The following is a 24,511-nucleotide window of genomic DNA, read 5'->3' as shown; positions in this document are numbered from 1 at the left end:
TACAAGATAAACATACGAAAGTCAGTTGGATTCCTAGACACAAATAAAGAGAACTATGAAATGGAAATCAGGAAAGCAATACCATTTACAATAGCCCCTAAAAAATAAAATACTTAGAATAAATCTAGCCAGGGATGTAAAAGACAGATACAAAGAAAACTACGAAATGCTGCTGCAATAAACCAAAAGAGATCTAAGTAAATGGAAAAATATGCCGTGCACATGGATAGGTAGACTTAACAACGTAAAATGTCAATTCCACCCAAAGCAATCTACAAACACAATGCCATCGTTATCCAAATACCAACAGCATTCTTTAATGAGATGGAAAAACTAATCATTAACTTTATATGAAGGGGAAAGAGGCCTCAGATAAGTAAAGAATTATTGGAGAAGAAGAAAGCAAAAGGACTCGCACTACCTGACCTCAGCTACGGTAGTCAAAACAGCCTGGAACTGGTACAACAGCAGACACATTGACCAATGGAACAGAATCAAGAACCCAGATGTAAGTCCATCTACCTATGGCCACCTGATCTTTGACAAAGGCCTAAAGTCCATTAAATGGAGAAAAGACGGTCTTTTTAACAAATGGTTCTGGCAACACCATATATCCATCTGTAGAAAAATTGAAACAGGATCCATATCTCACACCATACGTAGAAACGAGTTAAAAACAGATCAAAGACTTAAATATAAAACCAAAAAATATAAAGACCATGGAAGAAAAAACAGGATCAACACTAGGGGCCCTAATATACGACATAAACAGGATACAAACCACAACCAACAACATACAAACACCAGAAAACAAGCTAGATAACTGGGATCTTCTAAAAATTAAACACTTATGCTCATCAAAAGACTTCACCAAAAGAGTAGAGAGAGAAACTACAGATGGGAAAAAATTTTTTGGCTATGACATATCTTACAAAGGTTTAATCTCTAAAATCTATAGGAAAATCCAACCCCTCTACAATAAAAAGACAAATTATCCAATTAAAAAATGGGCGAAGGATATAAACAGATACTTCGTCAAAGATGGCTTCAGGCGACTAACAGACACATGAGGAAACGTTCAAGATCACTAGCCATTAACCCAGAAAAACCCAGTGCCGTCAAGTCGATTCCGATTCATAGTGACCCTATAGGACAGGGTAGGTGGGGGTGAGATGGTATCACATTGTAGTTTTGATTTACAGTTTACTAGCCATTAAAGAACTGCGAATTAAAACTACGATGTGATACCATCTCATCCACACCTTACCGGCAGAAAAAGAAAAAAAAAAAAAAACAGAAAATAATAAATGTTGGCGAGGTTTTGGGGAGACTGGAATGCTTATGCACTGCTGTTGGGAATGTAAAACGGTACAACCACTCTGGAAAACAATATGGCTCTTTCTTAAAAAGCTAGAAATAATTCTATTATGAAAACATTCTGCATCCCACTTTGAAATGTGGCGTCTGGGGTCTTAAATGCTAACAAGCGGCCATCTAAGATGCATCAATTGGTCTCAACCCACCTGGAGCAAAGGAGAATGAAGAACACCAAGGTCACACGACAACTAAGAGCCCAAGAGACAGAAAGGGCCACATGAACCAGAGACCTACATCATCCTGAGACCAGAAGAACTAGTTGGTGCCCGGCCACAATCCATGACTGCCCTGACAGGGAGCACAACAGAGAACCCCTGAGGGAGCAGGAGATCAGTGGGATGCAGACCCCAAATTCGCATAAAAAGACCATACTTAATGGTCTGACTGAGACTAGAGGAATCCCGGCGGCCATGGTCCCCAGACCTTCTGTTGGCACAGGACAGGAACCATCCCCGAAGACAACTCATCAGACATGAAAGGGACTGGACAGTGGGTGGGAGAGAGATGCTGATGAAGAGTGAGCTAATTATATCAGGTGGACACTTGAGATTGTGTTGGCATCTCCTGTCTGGAGGGGGGATGGGAGGATAGAGAGAGGGGGAAGCTGGCAAAATTGTCACGAAAGGAGAGACTGGAAGGGCTGACTCATTAGGGGGAGAGCAAGTGGGAGTACGGAGTAAGATGTATGTAAACTTATATGTGACAGAGTGACTTGATTTGTAAACGTTCACTTGAAGCTCAATAAAAGTTAATAAAATAAAAAAAAAAAGCTAGAAATAGAAATGCCATATGATCCAGCAATTCCACTCCTTGGAATATATCCTAGAGAAATGAGCCATTACATGAATAGACATATGCACACCCATGTTCAATGCTGCATTATCTCCAATAGCAAAAAGATGGAAACAACCTAAGTGCTCATCATCAGATGAATGGACAAAGAAGTTATGGTACATACACACTCATAGTGACCCTATATGTTCTATGTTAGGCTTGAGCAACACAACCTGAAGAATAAGACATAATTCTTTCTTTTTTTTTTTTTTTTAACTTTTATTGTGCTTCAAGTGAAAAGTTTACAAGTCAAGTCAGTCTCTCATACAAAAATTTATATACACCTTGCTATATACTCCTAATTGCTCTCCCGCTAATGAGACAGTACACTCATTCCTTCCATTCTCCATTTTCTAGTCCATTAGGCCAGCTTCTGACCCCCTCCGCCCTCCCATCTCCCCTCCAGACAGGAGATGCCAACATAGTCTCTTGTGTCTACTTGATCCAAGAAGCTCACTCTTCACTAGTATCATTTTCTATCCCATTGTCCAGTCCAGTCCCTGTCTGAAGAGCTGGCTTTGGGAATGGTTCCTGTCTTGGGGTAACAGAAGGCCTGGGAACCATGACCAGCGGGGTCCTTCTAGTTTCAGTCAGGTCATTAAGCCGGGTCTTTTTATGAGAATTTGGGGTCTGTATCCCACTGCTCTCCTGCTCACTCAGGGGTTCTCTGTTGTGTTCTCTGTCAGAGCAGTCTTCGGTTGTAGCTGGGCACCATCTAATTTTTCTGGTCTCAGGCTGATGTAGTCTCTGGTTTATGTGGCCCTTTCTGTCTCTTCGGCTCATAATTACCTTGTGTCTTTGGTGTTCTTCATTTTCCTTTGGGCCAGGTGGGTTGAGACCAGTTGATGCAAATTAGATGGCCGCTTGCTAGCGTTTAAGACCCCAGACGCCACCCTCCAAAGTGGGATGCAGAATGTTATCTTAATAGATTTTATGCCAATTGACTTAGATGTCCCCTGAAACCACTGTCCCCAAACCCCCGCCCCTTCTATGCTGGCCTTCGAAGCATTCAGTTTATTTAGGAGGCTTCTTTGCTTTTTGTTTAGTCTAGTTGTGTTGACCTCTTCTGTATTGTGCTGTCTTTCCCTTCACCTAAAATAGTTCTTACCTACTATCTAATTACTATCTTATTAGTGAAAACCCATCTCCCTCCCTCCCTCCTCCCTCTAGTAACCATCAAAGAATATTTTCTTCTCTGTTTAAACTATTTCTCCAGTTCTATAATAGTGGTCTTATACAATATGTGTTCTTTTGCAACTGACTAATTTCACTCAGCATAATGACTTCCAGATTCCTCCATGTTATGAAATGTTTCATGGATTCATCATTGTTCTTCATCGATGTGCAGTAGTCCATTGTGTGAATATACCATAATTTATTTATCCATTCATCCATGGATAGACACCTTGGTTGCTTCCACCTTTTTGCTGTTGTAAACAGTGCTGCAATGAACATGGGTGTGCATATATCTGTTCAAAGACACAGTTCTTGACCGCAAGAATTTCACAGTCTAAATAAGTCAGCCACAAAAAGACTAATACTGTACGAGACCACTGCTATAAAAACTCATGAGAAGGTTTCCACACAGAAATAAACAATCTTTGATGGTTATGAGTGTGGGGACAGATGGGGAGGGAAAAACACCAACTGGACAATAGATAAGTGGTAACTTTGGTGAAGGGTTAGACAGTAACAAAACAGGCGAAGTCAGCACAACTTGACCAAGGCAAATTCATAGAAGGTTCATAGATACATCCAAACTCCCTGAGGCATCAAGTTACTGGGCTGATGGCTGGGGACCATGTTTTTGGCAGACATCTAGCTCAAATGGCATAACATAGTTTATAAAGAAAATACTCTACATTCTACTTTGATGATCAGAGTCTGGGGTCTTAAAACCTTGTAGGAAGTGGCCATCTAAGATACTTTACTGGTACCCGCCCCCCCCCCCCCGCCCAGTCTGGAGCAAGGTAGAATGAAGAAAACCAAAACCACAAGGGAAAGATTAGTCCAAAGGACTAATGGACCACAGCTGCCATAGCCTTCACCAGACTGAGTACAGCACAACTAGATCGTGCCTGGCTACCACCACCAACTGCTCTGACAAGGAACACAATACAGCATCCTGGACAGAGTAGGAGAAAAATGTAGAACAAAATTCTAACCCACAAAAAAAGACCAGACTTACTGGTCTAACAAAGACTGGAGAAACTTGAGAGTATGATTTCTGGACACACTTTCAACTCAGTACTGAAGTCACTCCTGAGGCTCACCCTTCAGTCAAAGATTAGACAGGTTTATAGGGTCAATAATAACACACACGAGGAACATGCGTCATAGTTCAATCATGTATATGAGACTAATAGGCACACCAACCCAAAAACAAAGGTGAGAAGACAGGAAGGGACAGGAAGTCTGGACGAATGGAAACAGGGAAACTGGGGTGGAGAAGGCGAGAGTGTAGACACCTTGCAGGGTTGGCAACCAATGTCACAAAACAATTTCTGTGTTAACTGTTTAATGAGAAACTTATTTGCTCTGTAAACTTTCACCTGAAGCACAAAAAAAGAAAGAAAAAAGACTGGAAGCAGGAAGAGAAGTTATTCAGCTGTTGCAATATTCCAGATCAAAAAAAAAAAAAAAATTGAGGACCTGAATTTAAAGCAGCAGTAGTAGGGATGGAGGGGTGGAGTCAGATTTGAGAAATGCTTACTAGGTAAGACTGATACCACTTGATGATTCATTGAGAACGAGAAATGAAGAAGAGATGATTCACATGTTTTTTTGCCTTGGGTAACTTGGTGGATAGTGGAGACGTTAATTGATTTTAGAAATATGGCAGAAGGAATACGTTTGGGAAGTTAGGACTGGCGTGAATTTAATCTCAGATATTCTGTTTCTGAAGAGTTTAGGTTACACACAGGTAAATTGGTATAAGTCTGAAGATGGAAATCAGTGCAGAAAATTTAGAGGCTATTAGCATACTGATAGAACCCAGGTGGCACAGTGGTTAAGAGCTACAGCTGCTAGCTGGGAGTTCGAATCCACCAGTAGCTTCTTGGAAACCCTATGGGACAGTTTTACTCTGTCTGAAAGGGTCTCTATGAGTCAGAATCAGCAGCAGGTTTTTTTTTTTTTTTTTTTTTTAAAGCATACTGATAGCAGTTAAGATCCAGAAAGTGGACAGGATTACTTAAGAAAGTATATCAAGAGAAAGATATCATCCAAGAATGAAATGCTAAAATGCAACAGCATTTAAGGGGTAGACAGAGGAAGACTTCATGAAGGAGCTGAGAAGGACAGATCCGACAGGAAAAAGAAGACAGGAGGGAGCTCAGTTTTCAGAAATGGAGAATTCGAGAATGAGTCAGGAGCACTTTTGGTTTGAAGATGGTGGTATAAATAGTTGGCATTTTCCTTTTCCTAAAAAATCCTCTAAAAGCAACAAGGAAAATGAGAAAAGAGAAGAACACAAACCAGGAGACGGTTAAAACCCCAATCCGCAAAACTGCTGCAAGTGATGACAAAAGCTTCAGAAATCAAGCGAGAGTATTTGTAGGGGGAAACACCACTGTGAACATCTTAGAAAGAGCCAGCAAAGTGAACTTCTCGAAGACGACAGGCATAGCCCAAGGGGCAAAAACCTAAATACCTTGTTTGGGTACTGGGTTTTAGTTGGCTGTATGGGACCATCTGTAGGATAAGTTGCTAGAAGCAGAATTACTGGATCAAACTGCATATACCACGGAAATTTTGATGAATATTGCCAAATTGCCCTCCATAGATTTTGAACTGATTTACATACCAACCAGCAAAGTATAAAAATGCCTGCTTCTCCATGCTCTTGCTACAAGTGTTATCAAACTTTCTGATCTTTGTCAAATTTACAGGTGAAAATTGATATTTCAGTGTATCTTTATGTGTATGTCTTTTCTTGTGAGAAAGTTTGTGCATCTTTTCATATGACCAAGAGCTTTTCTATGAAATGTCTCTTGATATCTTTCCTCACTTTCCATTTTTCCCTGATAATACTGATTTAGAGGAACTTCTGCACTATTAGGGAAATTAAGCCTTTGTCCATGAAGAAGTTGCAATAGTTTTCCCTAGTTTTGTTTTTTCCCTTAAAAAAAAATTTTTTTTGATAGGTTTCTTTTTCATTTTTAGTTAATTATAGTAAAATTAATCAGTCTTTTCTGGTTTTTCAGTTTGAAAGCACACTTAGGCTTTCCTCATATATCAAGATCATAAATTTTTTTTACATGGTTTCTTCTAGTTCCTTTGTGATTTTATAATTTATGTCTTTCATTAATCTGGACGTTTTCTTGTTATAAGGTGGGAGTGATGACTCCAACAACAAACCAAACCTGTTGCTGTCGAGTCAATTCCAACTCATAGCAACCCTATAGGACAGAGAAGAACTGCCCCACAGGGTTTCCAAGGAGCGGCTGGTGGATTCGAACTGCCAATCTTGTGATTGGCAGCCAAGCTCTTAACCGCTGTGCCAGCAGGGCTCCAATGAACCAGTAGAGCTACTCAGTGTTCCAACACCATTTATTAAATAATCCACTTTTCTGTAATGATTTGAAATATCTAGATTCTCATTATGTTTGATCTGTTTCTGGACATTCCAGTCTATTCCTTCTATCCGTTGGTCTATTATTGTGCTAGTATTGTATATACTGTTTTAATTATTAAAGCTTTTCATTATATTCTAATAATTGGTTGGATTAATCCCTTTTTATTATCCCTTCTTTCAGAAGTTTATTGGCTTTTAAGGTTTTTTAATATGAAGTTTAAAATGAGCTTGAATAATTAAAAAATTCCTGTTGGTATTCTTATTAGAATTGCATTATGTTTACACATGAATTTAAGGAGAATTTATATCTTAATGATGTTGCCTCTTCCTAACGAAGAACCTTGTATGATTCTCTACTTGTCTTCTTTTGTGTCCTTTAACATCACTGAAAAAATTGTCCTTATGTAGATGTTGCATACTATATAAGGATAATTATATCGTAATTATAGCATAGGTGTTTTATCTTTTTTATTGTTACTTTATGTATTAGATTTTTCTGTCTTAATATATCTTAACTGGTTGCTATAAATGCATATGAAGACTTACTGAATTCTTCTGTTTGCAGTACATGAAGGAAAAATAATATTCTAGAATATATTAATTTCATGGTGAAATGTGTGGGCCATAATTTTCATTTATTCCTCAGCAATATTTCCTGGGGGATGTTCTTTAAACCGCCATTAGTTTTCCCGGTTAGTAACTTTGTACAGACCTTGGGCTTGTTCTTTCTTGATTACTCATCTTGAAGGAGGTGAGTTTTTCTTGAGCTAGGGACATGTAGGTGGTTTCTGTCTGGGAGGAGCCACGGCTGTGTTGAGGCTAGCTGAAATTTCCATATGGCCTGGAGTTTTGCTTGTGAGTTTTCTGAAACTTGCTTCTCCCAGTCAATAGAGACAGGAATCTGTGGGGGTTCTCACAATGCATAGTCTCTCTTCACCCTTCTGTCACAGAGACAAACTTCCTGAAACCACACTTGCTTGTTTTAATCTTTATTTAGCCCCACTCCATCTGTTTCTTGGAATCAAACTCTTTGTTCAACACGGTTTAAATTTGAGCCCCATCTTCTCTGGAAATCTCTCCTCTCTGACGTATTGATTTGTAAGAGTTTTTATATACTTTGAATACTAGACCTTAGTTGGCTATATGTGTTGAAAATACATTCTTCTCTGTAGATTTCTTTTTTGTTGTTTTTTGAAGAACATAAATACTTTACTTCAATGTATTAGAATTTTTCAACCTTTACTTTTAGAGTTAGGTCATTTTGTATCTTGTTTGAAAAATCTTTTTTTTCTCTAAGATCATAAAGATAGTCTTCAATACTATATTCTAATATTTTTATAGGCCTGTCTTTGTATTTATTTCTCTGATCCTCCTGAATTTATTTTCATGAGTGGTGCAAGGTTGGGGTCCACTTTCATTTTTGCCAATTATCCCAGGACCATTTATTAAAAAGCTCATTGTTTTCTCATTGACCCTTTATGCCCCTCCTGTTACATATCAAGTGTTTAATATGAATAGATCTTTCTGGGCTATCTATTTTGATCTATTGATCTATTTGTTTATTCCTGTGCTAATCTCACATTGTATTACTTATCATAACCAAATAAGTATTGATATCTGTTAGATACCAACATAGATGCCTAGTAAAATAAGTTGGATAATATTTTAAAATTTTAGGACAGTGTATATAAAAAGATGCCTCATTAAAAAAATGCAGACTATTTTTTTCTAGTGAATTCACTGTGATCTGATCCATCTTTTAAGGTAATTTTTTTTTTTTTTTTACCATATTGACCTATTCATATTCTCTGTTTCCTAAAAGATATTTTTCAATATTTTATGACTATTCATTCATTTACCTTTGATTATCACCTTTATTGTTATATAACTGAAAAATTTTCACATCTTTCTAAAAATAATATAAGTATCTTCTGGTTATAATAGCAATGCATGTATATCACAGAAAATATAGAAAAGTATAATAAATAAAAAAGACCTATGCTCCAATTTCCCTAAGTTGATGTTTTGTTATTTTGATGAACATTTTGATGTCTTTTTTCCAGATTTCTCATTTTATTAATTTGTATTTTTTTCCTTTCCACTAAGTGAGCTTAATTTTATAATGTCCTTTTTCAAAGTAATTCCTGGCTTTTTTTCTTTATTGTATTTATTTTTCCTTTTAGTTTATTATATCCACTTTGTATTTTAATATAACTTATACTTTCTTTAGGATCTCTGGTGGCACAGTGGTTAAGTGCTCAGCTTCTAACCAAAAGGTTAACAGTTCAAACCCACCAGCTGGTCTGCAGAAGGAAGATGTGGCAGTCTGCTTCCATAAAGATTATGTCCTTGGAAACTCTATGGGGTAGTTCTACCCTGTCCTATAGGATCGCTATGAGTTGGAATTGACTCAGCGGCAGTGGGTTTTTATACTTTCTTCTAGTGCTGATTTCTTCCAGTTTTTGTTTGTTTTTGATTATTTCTTTCTACCTCTAGTAAGATTTTACCTTTAGTAAAGCCATTCTGACCAGTTTTCTCTTTGGTGACATTTCAATAATTAGTTATTTAAAAATACTCCATAATTTTGTTCTACACTTCTCCACTTTCCAAAACTTACCAAGCATTTTCAGCCTTTTTTTTCACATTCTCTCTGTTCTACTGATCTCTAGATTTAAAAAATATTCAAGTCTGCAGATTAGCTTGTTGAGTAAAAACCAAACCAAACCTGTTGCCATAGTGTTGATTCTGACTCATGGTGACCCCATGAGCTCCATAGAATTTTGTTTTTTTTATTACCAAACTTTTTCTGTATTTTAATGAATGTATCATTTACATACAATAAAATTCACCCTTTTTAGTGTATAGTTCTGTTAGCATTGACAAATATTTACTTTTATGTAACTACTACCACAATCATGATTAGAGTGATTCCATCAGCTACCAAAATTTTGTGTGTAATTTATGTACCTATATTCATGAAGGATATTGGTGTGTAGTTTTGTCCTGTAATGTTTTTCTTTAGTTGTGATATCAAGATAGTACTGTCGTCATTTCTTGACTGCAGTAGTCATTTCTCTCATTCCTGATATTAGTAATGTGCATTTCTCTTATTCCTGATATTGGTAATTTGCATCTTCTCTTTTTTATCAGTCTAACTAAGAACTTTATCAATTTTAATGAACTTTTCAAAGAGCTAGATATTGCTTTCATTAATTTTATCACTTGTTTTTCTGTTTTTTATTTTATCAATTTCTTTTTTTTTAGTTGTATCTTTTTTGTGTGTGTGTGCTTTAAGTGAGAGTTTACAATTCAAGTCAGTTTCTCAAACAAAAACTTATACACACATAGTTATGTGACCCTAGTTGCTCTCCCTACAATGTGACAGCACATTCTTCCTTTCCACCCAGTATTTCCAATGCCCATTCAACCAGCTCCTGCCCCCTTCTGCCTTCTCATCTTGCCTCTGGACAGGAGCTGCCCATTTAGTCTCATGTATCTACTTGCTCCAAGAACCACACTCTTCACCAGCATGGTTTTATGTCTTAGTACAGTCTAATCTTTGTCTGAAGAGTTGGCTTTGGGAACAGTTTTGGTTCTGTGCTAACAGAGAGCCTGGGGGCCATGTCTTCTGGGGTCTCCCCAGTCTCAGTCAGACCATCAACTCTAGACTTTTTACTGGAATTTGAGTTCTGTACCCCACTTTTTTCCCATTCCATCAGGGACTCTATGTTGTGTTCCCTAGCAGGATGATCATTGGTAGTAGCTGGGTACCATCTAGTTCTTCTGGTCTCAGGCTATTGGATTCTCTGGTTTATGTAGCTCTTTCTGTCTCTTGGGCTCAAAATGAGAAGAAACAACTGCAAACATCCATTAATGATCAGAACATGGAATGTACAAAGTATGAATCTAGGAAAATTGGAAATCATAAAAAATGAAATGGAAAGTAAAAACATCAATATCTTAGGCATTAGTGAGCTGAAATGGACTGGTATTGGTCATTTCCAATCAGACAATCATATGGTCTACTATGCTGGGAAAGACAACTTGAAGAGGAGTGGTGTTGCATTCATTGGCAAAAAGAACATTTCAAGATCTATCCTGAAGCACAACGCTGTCAGTGATTGGATAATATCCATTCACCTACAAGGAAGACCAGTTAATACAACTATTACTCAAATTTGCCACTAACCACTAAGGCCAAAGATGAAGAAACCGAAGATTTTTTATCAGCTACTGCAGTCTGAAATTGATTAAACATGCAATTAGGATGCATTGATAATTACTGGTGATTGGAATGCGAAAGTTGGAAACAAAGGAGAAAGATCGGTAGTTAGAAATACGGCCTTGGTGATAGAAACAATGCCTGAGGTTGCATGATAGAGTTTTGCAAGATCAACGACTTCAAGTACCTTTTTTCACCAACATAAATGGTGGCTATACGCATGGACCTTGCCAGATGGCATACACAAGAATCAAATTGACTACATCTGTGGAAAGAGACAATGGAAAAGCTCAATATCATCAGTCAGAACAAGGCCAGGGGCCAACTGCGGAACAGACCATCAATTGCTCATATGCAAGTTCAAGTTGAAACTGAAGAAAATTAGAACAAGTTGACAAGAATATATCCCACCTGAATTTAGAGATCATCTCAAGAATAGATTTGATGAGTTGAACACTGATGACCGAAGACCAGACAAGTTGTGGAATGACATCAAGGACATCATCCATGAAAAAAGTAAAAGGTCATTAAAAAGAGAAGAAAGAAAGAAAAAACCAAAATGGACGTCAGAAGAGACTCTGAAACTTGCTCTTGAATGTTGAGCAGCTAAAGGAAAAGGAAGAAATGATGAAGTAAAAGAACTGAACAAAAGATTTCAAAGGGCAGCTTGAGAAGACAAAGTAAGGCATTATAATGACATGTGCAAAGATCTGGAGGTAGAAAACCAAAAGGTAAGAACACTTGCATTTCTCAAGCTGAAAGAACTGAAGAAAAGATTCAAGCCTTGAGTTGCAATAGTGAAAGATTACATGGGGGAAAATACTAAATGACGCAGGAAGCATCAAAAGAAGATGGAAAGAATACACAGAGTCATTATACCAAAAATAATTGGTTGATGTTCAACCATTTCAAGAGGTAGCATATGATCAGGAACTGATGGTACTGAAGGAAGAAGTCCAAGCTGTACTGAAGGCATTGGCGAAAAACAAGGCTCCAGGAATTGATGGTATATCAATTGAGATGTTTCAGCAAACAGATGCAGCACTGGAAGTGCTCACTCATCTATGTCAGGATACTTGGAAGACAGCTACTTGGCCAACTGACTGGAAAAGATCCATATTTATGCCTATTCCCAAGAAAGGTGATCCAACTGAATGAGGAAATTATTGAACAATACTGTTAATATCACATGCAAGTAAAATTTTGCTGAAGATCATTCAAAAGTGGCTGTAGCAATATATCGACAGGGAACTGCCAGAAATTGAGGCTGGTTTCAGAAGAGGATGTGGAACCAGGGATATTATTGCTAATGTCAGATGGATCCTGGGTGACAGCAGAGAATACCAGAAGGATGTTTACCTGTGTTTTATTGACTATACAAAGGCATTTGACTGTGTGGATCGTTACAAATTATGGATAACATTGGGAAGAATGGGAATTCCAGAACACTTAATTGTGCTCATGAGGAATCTGTTCATAGATCAAGAGGCAGTTGTCAGAACAGAAGAAGGAGATACTGTGTGGTTTAGAGTCAGGAAAGGTGTGCATCAGGCTTGTGTCCTTTCGCCATACTGGTTCAATCTGTTCATTGAGCAGATAATCTGAAAGGCTGGACTGTATGAAGAACTGGGCATCAGGATTGGAGGAAGACTCATTGACAACCTGCATTATGCAGATGACACAACTTGGCTTACTGAAAGTAAAGAGGGCTTGAAGCACTTACTGATGAAGATCAAAGACTACAGCCTTCATTATGGATTACACCTCAACATAAAGAAAATAAAAATCCTTACAACTGGACCAATAAGCAACATCATGATGAATGGAGAAAAGATTGATACTGTCAAGGATTTCATTTTACTTGGATCCACAATCAACAGCCATGGAAGCAACAGTCAAGAAATCAAGAGATGCATTGTGTTGGGCAAATCTGCTGTGAAAGATCTCTTTAAATTCTTGAAAGCAAAGATGTCACCTTGAAGACTAAAGTGCACCTGACCCAAGCCATTGTATTCTCAATTGCATCTTACACATACGAAAGCTGGACAATGAATATAAGGAAGATCGAAGAAGAATTGATGCCTTTGAATTTTGCTGTTGGTGAAGAATGTTAAATATACCATGGGCTGCCAAAAGAATGAAAATCTGTCTTGGAACAAGTACAACCAGAATGCTCCTTAGAAGCAAGGACGGTGAGACTCCATCTTACGTACCTTGGACATGTTATCAGGAGGGATCAGTTCCTGGAGAAGGACATCATGCTTGGTAGAGTAAAGGGCTGGCAGAAAAGAGAAAGACCCTCAATGAGATGGCTTGATACAGTGGCTGCAGTGATGGGTTTAAGCGTAACAATGATTGTGAGAGTGGCGAAGGACCGGTCAATGTTTTGTTCTGTAGTACATAAAGTCACTTTGAGTTGGAACCGACTCGATGACACCTAACAACAACAACATCTACTTAGTGAATACCCCTTTCCCTCACTCCCCACACTTGTAACCATCAAAGAATGTTTTCTTCTGTGTTTAAACCTTTTCTTGAGTTGTTGTAATAGTAGTCTCATACCATATTTTGTGACTTTTGTGACTAGTTTCACTCAACACAATGCCTTCCAGATTCATCCACATTATGATATGTTTTGAGGGTTTGTTATTATTCTTTATTGTTGTGTAGTATTCTGTTGTGTGAATATACCATTTGTTCATCCCTTCATCCATCGGTGGGCGTGTAGGTTGTTTCCAACTTTTCGCTGCTGTGAACAGTGCTGCAATGAACATGGGTGTGCGTGCATCTATTTGGGTGAGGCCTCTTATTTCTCTAGGATATATTCCAAGGAGTGGGATTGCTGCATTGTATGGTGCTTCTATTTCTAGCTTTTTAAGGAAGTGCCAAATAGATTTCCAAAGTGGCTGTACCATTTTACATTCCCACCAGCAGTGTATAAGTGTTCCAGTCTCTCCACAACTTCTCCAGCATTTATTATTTTGTGATTTTTGGATTAATGCCAGCCTTGTTGGAGTGAGATGGAATCTCATTGTAGTTTCAATTTGCATTTCTCTAAAAAAAATTTATTTTTTTTAATGGCTAATGAGTGTGAGCATTTCCTCATGTATCTATTAGCAACCTGAATGTTTCCTTTGGTGAAATGTCTGTTCATATTCTTTACCCATTTTTTAATTGGGTTATTTGTCTTTTTGTTGTTGAGCTTTTGCAGTATTTTGTAGATTTCAGAGATCAGATGCTGATCAGATTTGTCATAGCCAATTTTTTTTCCCGGTCTGTAGGTTGTCTTTTTACTCTTTTGGTGAAGACTTTGGAGGAGCATAAGTGTCTGATTTTTAGGAGCTCCCAGTTATCTATTTTCTCTTCTGGTGTTTGTGCATTGTTAGTAGTGTTTTATATTCTGTGTATGCCGTGTTCTAGGGCTCCTTGCATTGTCCCTATTGTGTTTTCCATGATCTTTATCATTTTATATTTATGTCTTTGATCCATTTTGAGTTAGTTTTTGTGCGTGGCGTGAGGTATGGGTCTTGTTTCATTTTTTTTGCAGATGAATATCCAGTTATGCCAGTACCATTTGTTAAAGAGACTGTCTTTTCCCAATTAATGGACTTTGGGCATTTGTCAAATATCAGTTGCTCATAGTTGGGTGATTTTATGTCTGGATTCTCAATTCTGTTCCATTGGTCCGTGTATCTGTTGGTGTGCCAGTACCAGGCTGTTTTGACTACCCTGGTGGGTGACGGCACTGGGCATCTTTTTTTTGGGTGGTATAATAGGTTCTAAAATCAGGCCTCCCACTTTGTTCTTCCTCTTCAGTAATGCTGAAGAAGTAATGCTGTGGCTTCTTCCTTTTCCATATGAAGTTGGTGGTTTATTTTTCCATCTCATTAAAAGATGCCATTGAAGTTTGGATTGGGATTGCATTGTATCTGTAGATTGCCTTGGGTAAAATAGACATTTTCACAATGTTGAGTCTTCCTATCCATGAACAAGGTATGTCTTTCCACTTATGTAGGTCTCTTTTTGTTTCTTGCAGTAGTGTCTTGTAGTTTTCTTTATATAGGTCTTTTAAGTCGCTGGTTAGAGTCATTCCTAAGTATTTTATCTTCTTGGGGACTATTGTAAATAGTATTGATTTGTTGATTTCCTCTCCGATGTTCTTTTTGTTGGTGTGAAGGAATCCAACTGATTTTTGTATGTTTATTTTGTATCCTGATACTTTGCTGAACTCTTCTGTTAGTTCCAGTAGTTTTTTTGTGTGTGTGTGTGGATTCTTTAGGGTTTCTGTGTATAAGATCGTATCATCTGCAAATAGAGATACTTTTACTTCTTCTTTACCAATTTGGATGCCCTTAATTTCTTTTTTTAGCCTAACATCTCTGGCTAGGGCCTCCAGAACAATGTTGAATAAGAGTGGTGATAAAGGACATCCTTGTCTGGTTCCCGTTCTCAAGGTGAATGATTTCAGACTCTTTCCATTTATGATGATGTTGGCTGTTGGTTTTGTATAAATGCCTTTTATTATGTTGAGGAATTTCCCTTCTATTCCTATTTTGGTGAGGGTTTTTATCATGAATGGGTGTTAGACTTTGTCAAATGCCTTTTCTGCATCAATTGATGAGATCGTGTGGTTCTTTTCTTTTGTATTATTTATGTCATGGATTACATTAATTGTTTTTCTAATGTTGAGCCATCTCTGCATACCTGGTATGAATCCCACTTGGTCATGGTGAAATATGTTTTTGGTATGTTGTTGAATTCTATCAGCTAGAATTAAAATTTTTTTTTATTGTACTTTAGATGAAGGTTTACAGAACTAGTAAACTAGTTTCTCTTTAAACAGTGGGTACACATATTGTTTTATGACATTGGTTAACAACCCCACGACTTGTCAGCACTCTCCCTTTTACCAGCTTTTGTGTTCTCTCCTGCCTTCTAGTCCTTGGCCCTGGGCTGGTGTGCCCCTTTAATCTTGTTTTGTTTCATGGGCCTGTCCAATCTTTTGCTGAAGGATGAACCTCAGGAGTGACTTCATTGTTGAGTTATTGAGCTGAAAGTGTGTCTGGGGGCCATACTCTCAGGGTTTCTCCAGTCTCTGGCAGGCCAGCAAGTCTGGTTTTTCTTTTTGAGTTAGAATTTTGTTCTACATTTTTCTCCAGCTCTGTCCAAGACCCTCTATTGTGATCCTTGTCAGGGCAGTCAGTGCTGGTAGCCAGGCACCATCCAGTTGTACTGGACTCCGTCTGGTGGAGGCTGTGGTAAACGTGGTCCATTAGTCCTTTGGGCTCATCTTTCCCTTATTTCTTTAGTTTTCTTCATTCTTCCTTGCTCCCGAAGGGGTGAGACCATTGGAGTATCCTAGATGGGCCCTCACAGGCTTTTAAGACCCCAGACACTACTCAACAAAGTGGAATGTAGAGCATTTTCTTTATAAGCTATTTTATGCAAATTGAGCTAGATGCTCCTCCAGACTCCACAGCCCTCAGCCCAGCAATTTGTTTCCTCAGGGAGTTTGCATGTCTACGGAGCTTCCATGACCTTGTGTTTGCTAGAATTTTGTTGAGGATTTTTGAGTGTAGGTTCATGAGGGATATTAGTCTGTAATTTTCTTTTTTTGTGGTATCTTTACCTGATTTTGTAACAGGGTTATGCTGACTTCATAGAATGAGTTTGGGAGTATTCCATCCTTTTCGATGCTCTGAAATAACTTTGGTAGTAGTGGTGTTAACTCTTCTCTGAAAGTTTGGTAAAATTCTCCAGTGAAGCCATCAGGGCCAGGGCTTTTTTTTTGGTTGGGAATTTTTAAATTACCTTTTTAATCTCTTCCTTTGTTATTGAAAAAAAAAAATTTTTTTTTTGTTATAGGTTTATTTAGTTGTTTTACCTCTGTTTGCGTTAGTTTAGGTAGGTAGTGTGTTTCTAGAAATTTGTCCATTTCCTCTAGGTTTTCAAATTTGTTACAATACAATCTTTCATAGTATTCTGTTATGGTTCTTTTAATTTCAGTTGTCTCTGTTGTGACATCGCCTATCTGATTTCTTATTCATGCTATTTGCTTCTCGTGTTTTTTTCAGGTTGGCCAGTGGTTTATCAATTTTATTGATCTATTCAAAGAACCAGCTTTGGTCTTGTTAACTCTTTAAATTGTTCTTCTATTCTCTATTGCATTTAATTCTGCTCTAATTTTTATTATTTGCTTTCTTCCAGTGTCTGAGGGCTTCATTTGCTGCTCTCTATTTGTTCAAGTTGTAGGATAAATGCTTGATTTTGGCCTTTTCTTATTTTTGGATGTGTTCATTTATTGCTATAAATTGACTTCTGAGCACTGCTTTTGGTGTGTCCCAAATGTTCTGGTAGGATGTGTTTTCATTCTCATTTGATTCTATGATTTCTTTATGCTGTTCTTAGTTTCTTCTGTAACTGAGTCGTTTTTGAGCAAGGTTTTGTTTAGTTTCTATGTGTTTGCTTTTTTTTTTTTTTCCTTGCTTTTTCTGTTATTTATTTCTACTTTTATGGCTTTATGGTCAGAAAAGATCCTTTGTAATATTTTGATTCTTTGGATTCTGTTAAGGTTTGCTAAATGGCCTAATATGTGGTCTTTTCTGGACAATATTCCATATGCTTTGGAAAAGAAAGTATATTTGGCTGCTGTTGGGTGGAGTGTTCTGTATATGTCTATGAGGTCAGATTGTTTGATTGTAGCATTTAGATCTTCCATGCCTTTATAGAGTTTCTTTCTGGATGTTCTGTCCTTCACCGAAAGTGGTGTGCTGAAGTCTCCTACTATTATTGTGAAGCAGTCTATCCCAGTTTTCAATGCTGTTAGAGTTCGTTTTATGTATTTTGGAGCCCTGTTGTTGGGTGTGTAAATATTTAATATGGTTATATCCTCCTGGTGTATTGGCCATTTAATCATTATATAGTGTCCTTCCTTATCCTTTGTGATGGATTTTAAAGTCTATTTTGTCAGAAATTAATATTGCCACTCCTGATCTTTTTTGATTGTTGTTTGCTTGATATATTTTTTCCATCCTTTGAGTTTTAATTTGTTTGTTCTTTGAGTCTACGGTGTGTCTCTTGTAGGGAGCATATAGAAGGATCATGTTTTTTTTATCCATTCTGCCACTGCCTGTCTCTATATTGGTGCATTTAGTCCATTTACATTCAGCATAATTATTGATAGGCTGCTCGTGTGAGCTAGTTTGATTATTGGCAGTTTCGAAGCTGTAATGTCCTGTCACTGCTGTTACTAGGTATGTGAGCCCAGGAGTTCTGTTTACTTTTCTTGTATGGATTCAGCTCAGGTGCCTAGGTAGTCAGTCACCAAGTATGTGGTGCAGGCTCTCACTTATAGTCATAGGCAGGCAGGGGTGATTGATGTAGGCACAGGTATCTGGCTGCATTAGGGGGTCATGTGCTGAGCAAGGCAGGGTGCTGACAGCTGCACCTGAGTGTCTGTGAGGAAAGTGTGTCCTTGTTCCCTAGAGTGAGTAGGTGGTTGGATGGGTTTTGCAGCCAGACCATGGGCACCAAGTGTTATTGGCTGTAAGGACTGGGAGGCACCACTTATTCTTGGACCTCTGTTGCAGGTGGCTAGGTGGTGTGGGTGGAGCCACCAGTTCTCAGGCCCCTGCTATGGGTAGGTGAGGACCCTGCTTAATAGGCAGAGTGGTGTCAAATGTCATGAACCTGCCTTTTCACCATACAGTTGATACTGTTGAAGTTAGACTTCAGGTATATAACCTGTCGTGCTGTGCTAATGACAGCCTATGCTGTTGTAATGGGGCCACACAGATCTATGCAGGAGTCAAAGACATTCAAAGTCTGTGGCCCCGTTATGCCTGTGCCTAGACAAAGGAGCTCTTTATGCCCTAAATTCCTGGTTTAGGGGAGCCGGCAGATTATTTTATCCTGTTTGTTTATTTTTTCCCCCGCCAAGGCTGGGAGAACATCTCAGAGTGGGTTACAGTTCCTACTTCTGTTCCAGGGGATGCAGCAGTCACTGAAGCTGGCTTAGACCCAGTGCAGAGTGGGAAGGGGGCAGGTAAGTGGGAGAGAGGTTTTTCCCAAAGGGGTGTTTTTTGACTGTAGGTTAGACACATGTACTTGTCTTTTGCTGATTGAGAGCCACTTTTCACTGATTCTTGAGGCGTGAGTGGACTCACCACCTCTTGGTCTCTCCCAATCTGGAAAACACACCCCAAATACCACTGCTTGCCTCATTGTGCTTACGCCAGTGAATCTGGCTTGTGGACTGCCAGGTCCTGCCAGGCCAGTTCTGGCAATTCCTTGCTGCTTCTGAGGTGTCTCTCCCTCCACCTGTCACTGAATCCAATTCCTCAACTTTTCCTTTGATATTCAGGGCTCCTAGATCGTCATATATTATAGATTCACTTGTTTCTTCAGGTCTTTGTTGTAAAAGGGACCACAGGAAGCATCTGACTACTCTGCCGTTTTGGTCCTGTACTCTAATTGGGTTTTCTTGGCTGTAATCTTTATGAAAGCAGATAGGCAGGCCTTTCTTCTGCAGTGCTGTTGGGTGGGTTCAAACCACCAACTTTTTGGTTAGTAGTAGAGCACAAATCGTGTGCATCACCCAGGGACCTGCTTGTTGCATACTCCATATGAAAGAATGAAATTTTGCATTGTGTTTTCAAGTAGGTATGTAAGAAGTCTTTATTTTAATAACATACTCAAGGAGGTTTTTCAGATATAGTTCTAACTTAATGTAAGGATGCAGTTTTTATGTACTAGATTGGTCATTTCTAACAAGAGCGGTAAGGTTATAGTCAGTGATTTTATTGTCATAAGTTTGGTGAACAAATCCTTTATGAGAAATATTGCTTACAGCTTTAAATGAACAAAGTTTTCTTGGACTCGAAGCTCTTACTGATGAAGATCAAAGACTAGAGCCTTCAGTATGGGTTATACCTCACCATAAAGATAACAAAAATCTTCACAACTGGTCTACTAAATGACATCATGATAAATGGAGAAAAGATTGATATCATCAAGGGTTTCATTTTACTTGGATCTACGATCAACATCCATGGAAGCAGCAGTCAAGAAATCAAATGACGTACTGCATTGGGCAAATCTGCTGCAAAGGATCCCTTTAAAGTGTTGAAAAGCAAAGATGTTATCTGAGGACTAAGGTGCCCCTGACCCAAGCTATCATATTTCCAATAGCCCCATATCCACGCCAAAGCCGAAGAATGAGTAAGGAGGATCGAAGAATTGATGCCTTTGAATTATGGTATTGGCGGAGAATATTGAATATACCATAGACTATCAGAAGAATGAAAAAGTCTGTCTTGGGAGAAATGCAGTCTGGACTGCCCCTTGCAATTAAGGATGGCAAGACTTTGTCTTACGTACCTTGGACATATTATCGGGGGAACCAGTCCCTGGAGAAGCACATCATGTTTGGTAGAAGGTCAGTGAAAAAGAAGAATACCCTCGATGAGAGGGATTGATACAGTGGCTCCAGCAATGGGCTCGAGCATAACAATGACTGTTAGGATGGTGCAGGACTGGGCAGTGTTTCATTCTGTTGTACATAGGGTCGCTATGAGTCAGAACTGACTCAACGGCACCTAATAACAACATAACAAACATATATAATCTCAAAGTTTCAAGTCAGTAGCCCTTGGAATTTTAGTTTTAAAATTAACTCCTGAATATTATTGGATAACTCTTTGTCCTTGGTGGACAGAAACTCAAGTTTATGTTGGTTTAGATTAAGTGTAGATTTAACTTAAATTTTGTGGTTACTATGTCAATATCTCTAACCTTCTCTGGTCTCTATTGATGCTTTGCATTCCAAAAGCACTTGTGTTAGCAACTTCTTCGTTTCAAGTTTCCTATTAAATAGAAAAAAATTGTGACCCTGGTTCCATTTATAATTTTAACCAAATCTGATTTTTCATTTCCATACTTTTTAAATAACCAAACTGACTTCTCTTAGTTCTGTATTTGAATTCTTATAAGTCAATCTAAATTTTTATTTTCAGAGCTGGAGCATATTTTTATTCATCAATTTGCAGAGATATAACACTAACAAGAAGCACTTTTAAATTGTTTTGTCTGTTTTTTCAAAACTGTTTTTCCATTTTAAAGAATTTTCTTTTGCTATACTCACCTTGACATATTCATTGTCAGTAATTAAAATGGTATTTTGTCCTCATCTTTTCTCATTTAGTGCAAATCATGGTTTTCGTATGTTACCATTTTAATCCTGTCATCTAAAACCCAAAATGCCAAAAAGCCTAGCTACTTTGCAAGTATGATATTATTGAATTTCCTATGTAAATGTGTAACTGCCTGGAAGAATGTCCTTCAGAATATCTTTGGTAAATAGAAAACTATTCTAATTTAAGTGTCCTTTTAATATCTACCCTGATTACCATTGCTTTATTGACTTAGTGATTGGCAATGAGGAAGCAACAAAATATAAAAGAGAAGAAAAATAAGTTGCTAGGAATAGTACTATAAGTAGTATACCCAAGACTATTTTAAATATCTACCTGATAATTCTGAGTCATAGATTTGAGAGTGTACATAAAGAGCATACTATGTCAGAGCTCTGCTTGAAGTACTGTAGGCACTAAATAAATATTTGTTAAGTGAATGAATGAAATTCAGACTTTTCACAGGCAGAAAAAAAATAAATACCATTTGGGTTAAAATGTTTAGATTTTCCTTTGCTGAGTGACAAATGGTAGTATTTTTCCGGACTGACATTACTTCCTTCTTCAGCAACTTGGGAAGTGAAAGCTTACCCAACTGATTACACAGCAATTCAAGTAAAGATGGGGCTACGTTAACCAAAACGGAGCCCTGGTGGCCCAGTGGTTAAGAGCTTGGCCGCCAACTAGAAGGTTGATTGAACCAATCAGCAGAGGAGCTTCTGTAAAGATTTCAGCCTTGGGAGCCATATGGGACAGTTCTACTCTGTCCTATAGTGGCCACTATGAGTCTGACTTGATGGCAACGGGCATGTTAATCAAGGATAGAGAGGGGATCTTTCTTACTTTTCCTTCCCTTTCTTCCCTTCCTTTCTCCCACTCTTTTTCTATATAAATTAGAAATTAATTTAATTCATATTTATTATGAAAATCCAGAAGTAAAACTTCCTTTTTACCCTCCCACACTTTTAACTATATTTTGCTATGTACCTGTCTTAGTGGACTTGACTGGGAAAAAGATTCTAAGATGCATATTTTTTTGCATGGATCAATACCCATGGGGAGCAAAAGAAGTAAGAATGGCCAGAAGAGGAGTTGAGCTGTGATGCAGTTGGCAACAAAGGCTGAAGTCAATCTCAAGGAGAACTTTGGAACAGGTTTGTCCCTTCAATGTTTGACTTTGAGGAAAGGGCTGGGCCTTTATACCATTGTATCTGGATCAGTCAATGGATATTATCTGCTTGTAGGGAAAACGCTTGATCTTGGGCAAGATGGCTCTCTTCAGCTGAGGACATTTCCTTGGAGGGAGATAATGTTTAAGAGCCATCAGCCAACAAGTTTAACGCAACTCTTGCTGTGTCTTCTACTGGAAGTGTATCTCCTCAGGACCGCTCAACCTGCGCTTTCTAATATGGTAACCACTAGCCATATATGGCTATTTAAATTTAAATTAACTGAATTAAATACAATTAAAAATTCTGTCCCTCAGTTGCATTAGCCACATTTCAAGTGCTCAATAACCATATGTGGCTAGTGGCTACTGTATTGGTCAGTGTAGATATAAAACATTTTTATCATTACAGAGAGTTGTTTTGGACAGTGCTGCTGTAGACCCACAGAGCCTATCGTTGAGATGGGATGCGAAAATTCCCCAGTGAGTCATGGAAAATGATGATAATCAGAGCTACTCTTAATTCTACCCCTTGGTCCTAGATTATATATTCTACCTATTGGGTCAGAAGCGTCATAAATGGTTGTTAACCTAATGGTTTTTCATCTTCAAAAGGTATCACCTCCAAGAACGTGTCTCAGTTTATTAGTCTGGAAGCTTTTGTGTGGTGTGATATGTGATAAGACCAGTGAGTATCGTGGTTATATGAACACTGATGCAGATTTTTCCTATAAAGGGGGTGGGTTAGTCCACTGCAATGTTATCTAGGATCCCGTGTCAGTATATCAAATACTCTGTAAGCCTTCCCGTAATGATATTAGCTGAATTCTAGTGAGAAAGAAAGGCAAACTCGTGCCTGAAATATGTATTGATCTCTAGAAGATGCTCACTTCGCCTCAAGGGTAGAAGGAGTTCAATGCAAAGAACTTGCTCTCAAGCAAGAGTCTATTGGTTTTCTCAAGTGATGGTGGTTTATTAGGCTCTCATGATTGGTCTCTATTACTGGCAGGTTGAACATTCAGCTGTGGCACTAGCTAGATCAGCCTTGGTGATTGGGAGACCATGTTGTTGGGTTCATGCATAGCCTCCATCCCTGTCACCGTAGCTATTCCATTCATGCAGCCATTATTCTAGGACTGTGGAGGATGTTGATAGAGGTTAGCTATCATCTGGCAAAGTTATTCAATCTGATTGGTTACTTAGTGCCTCTTCCATGGTGGATGCTTTCTGCTAGGCATCACCATGCAATCCAATTATCCTGACACTTTGTATTCATTCCCATGGGTCCATCCATGTGCCTTTACCTTAGATCTTCCTGTTCCACATCTTCTAATGTTTTTCCTTCCAGCCTTCTGACCAACCAGCCAAATTATTCACCACTGCCCATAAGTTTGCATATATTTTTACCTTCAATCACTTCTCTTTTCATACAAAGTAGATGACCAGTATACCATCCAAATCTCTGCCCATTCAAAAATTTCTCCTCACCACTGTCTGTTAGAGACACACCTGCGGTGTAGCAGAAGGCTAGTTTTGGCTTTCATCCAGATACAAATTCTGGAGATATCACTTCCTCCTGCACTTACTAAACCATACAACTCGGTGGCATCTGGCAGAGTCAGCTCATTATGGTCAATACTGCCCCAACAGCTACTTGATATACTGTCTGTCTCTTCCAGGGTTCAGGAGCATTCTAAATAGCCTCCTCTCGTCTTCAAGTGGTATATAACTCACTACTGCAGTTGGCATAGTGTTTATCCAGAATCCTAGGGGTCTACATTGTGACTTCATTTGGGCGGCTACCTGTAAAATCCGTATAGTATATTTTCCGATTACTGTTGCCTTTAATACTAAATGGTTTGCCAGATCACATGGCCAAAGAGGCAGAGTCACTTATACTGCAACTTGGACCTGCTTCAGAGCTCTTTCTTGTTCTGGGCTCCACCTGAAGCTTGTAGCTTTTTATGCCACCTGGTAAACATGTTAGAGAAGTATTTGGTAGTGTGTAATATGCTGCTTCTAGAACCCAAAGGGGAATACTGGCTATTGTGTGTTCTTCTTTGCATTGAAAGGTACAAGATGCAATCATTTGTTTTTTAGTTTGGAGGTGATGTCCTGACTTGTCCCAGACCCTCCCACATACT

Source organism: Elephas maximus, chromosome 4 (genome assembly GCF_024166365.1).
Source record: "Elephas maximus indicus isolate mEleMax1 chromosome 4, mEleMax1 primary haplotype, whole genome shotgun sequence".
Lineage (NCBI taxonomy): Eukaryota > Metazoa > Chordata > Mammalia > Proboscidea > Elephantidae > Elephas > Elephas maximus.
This window is presented reverse-complemented; position numbering follows the sequence as displayed.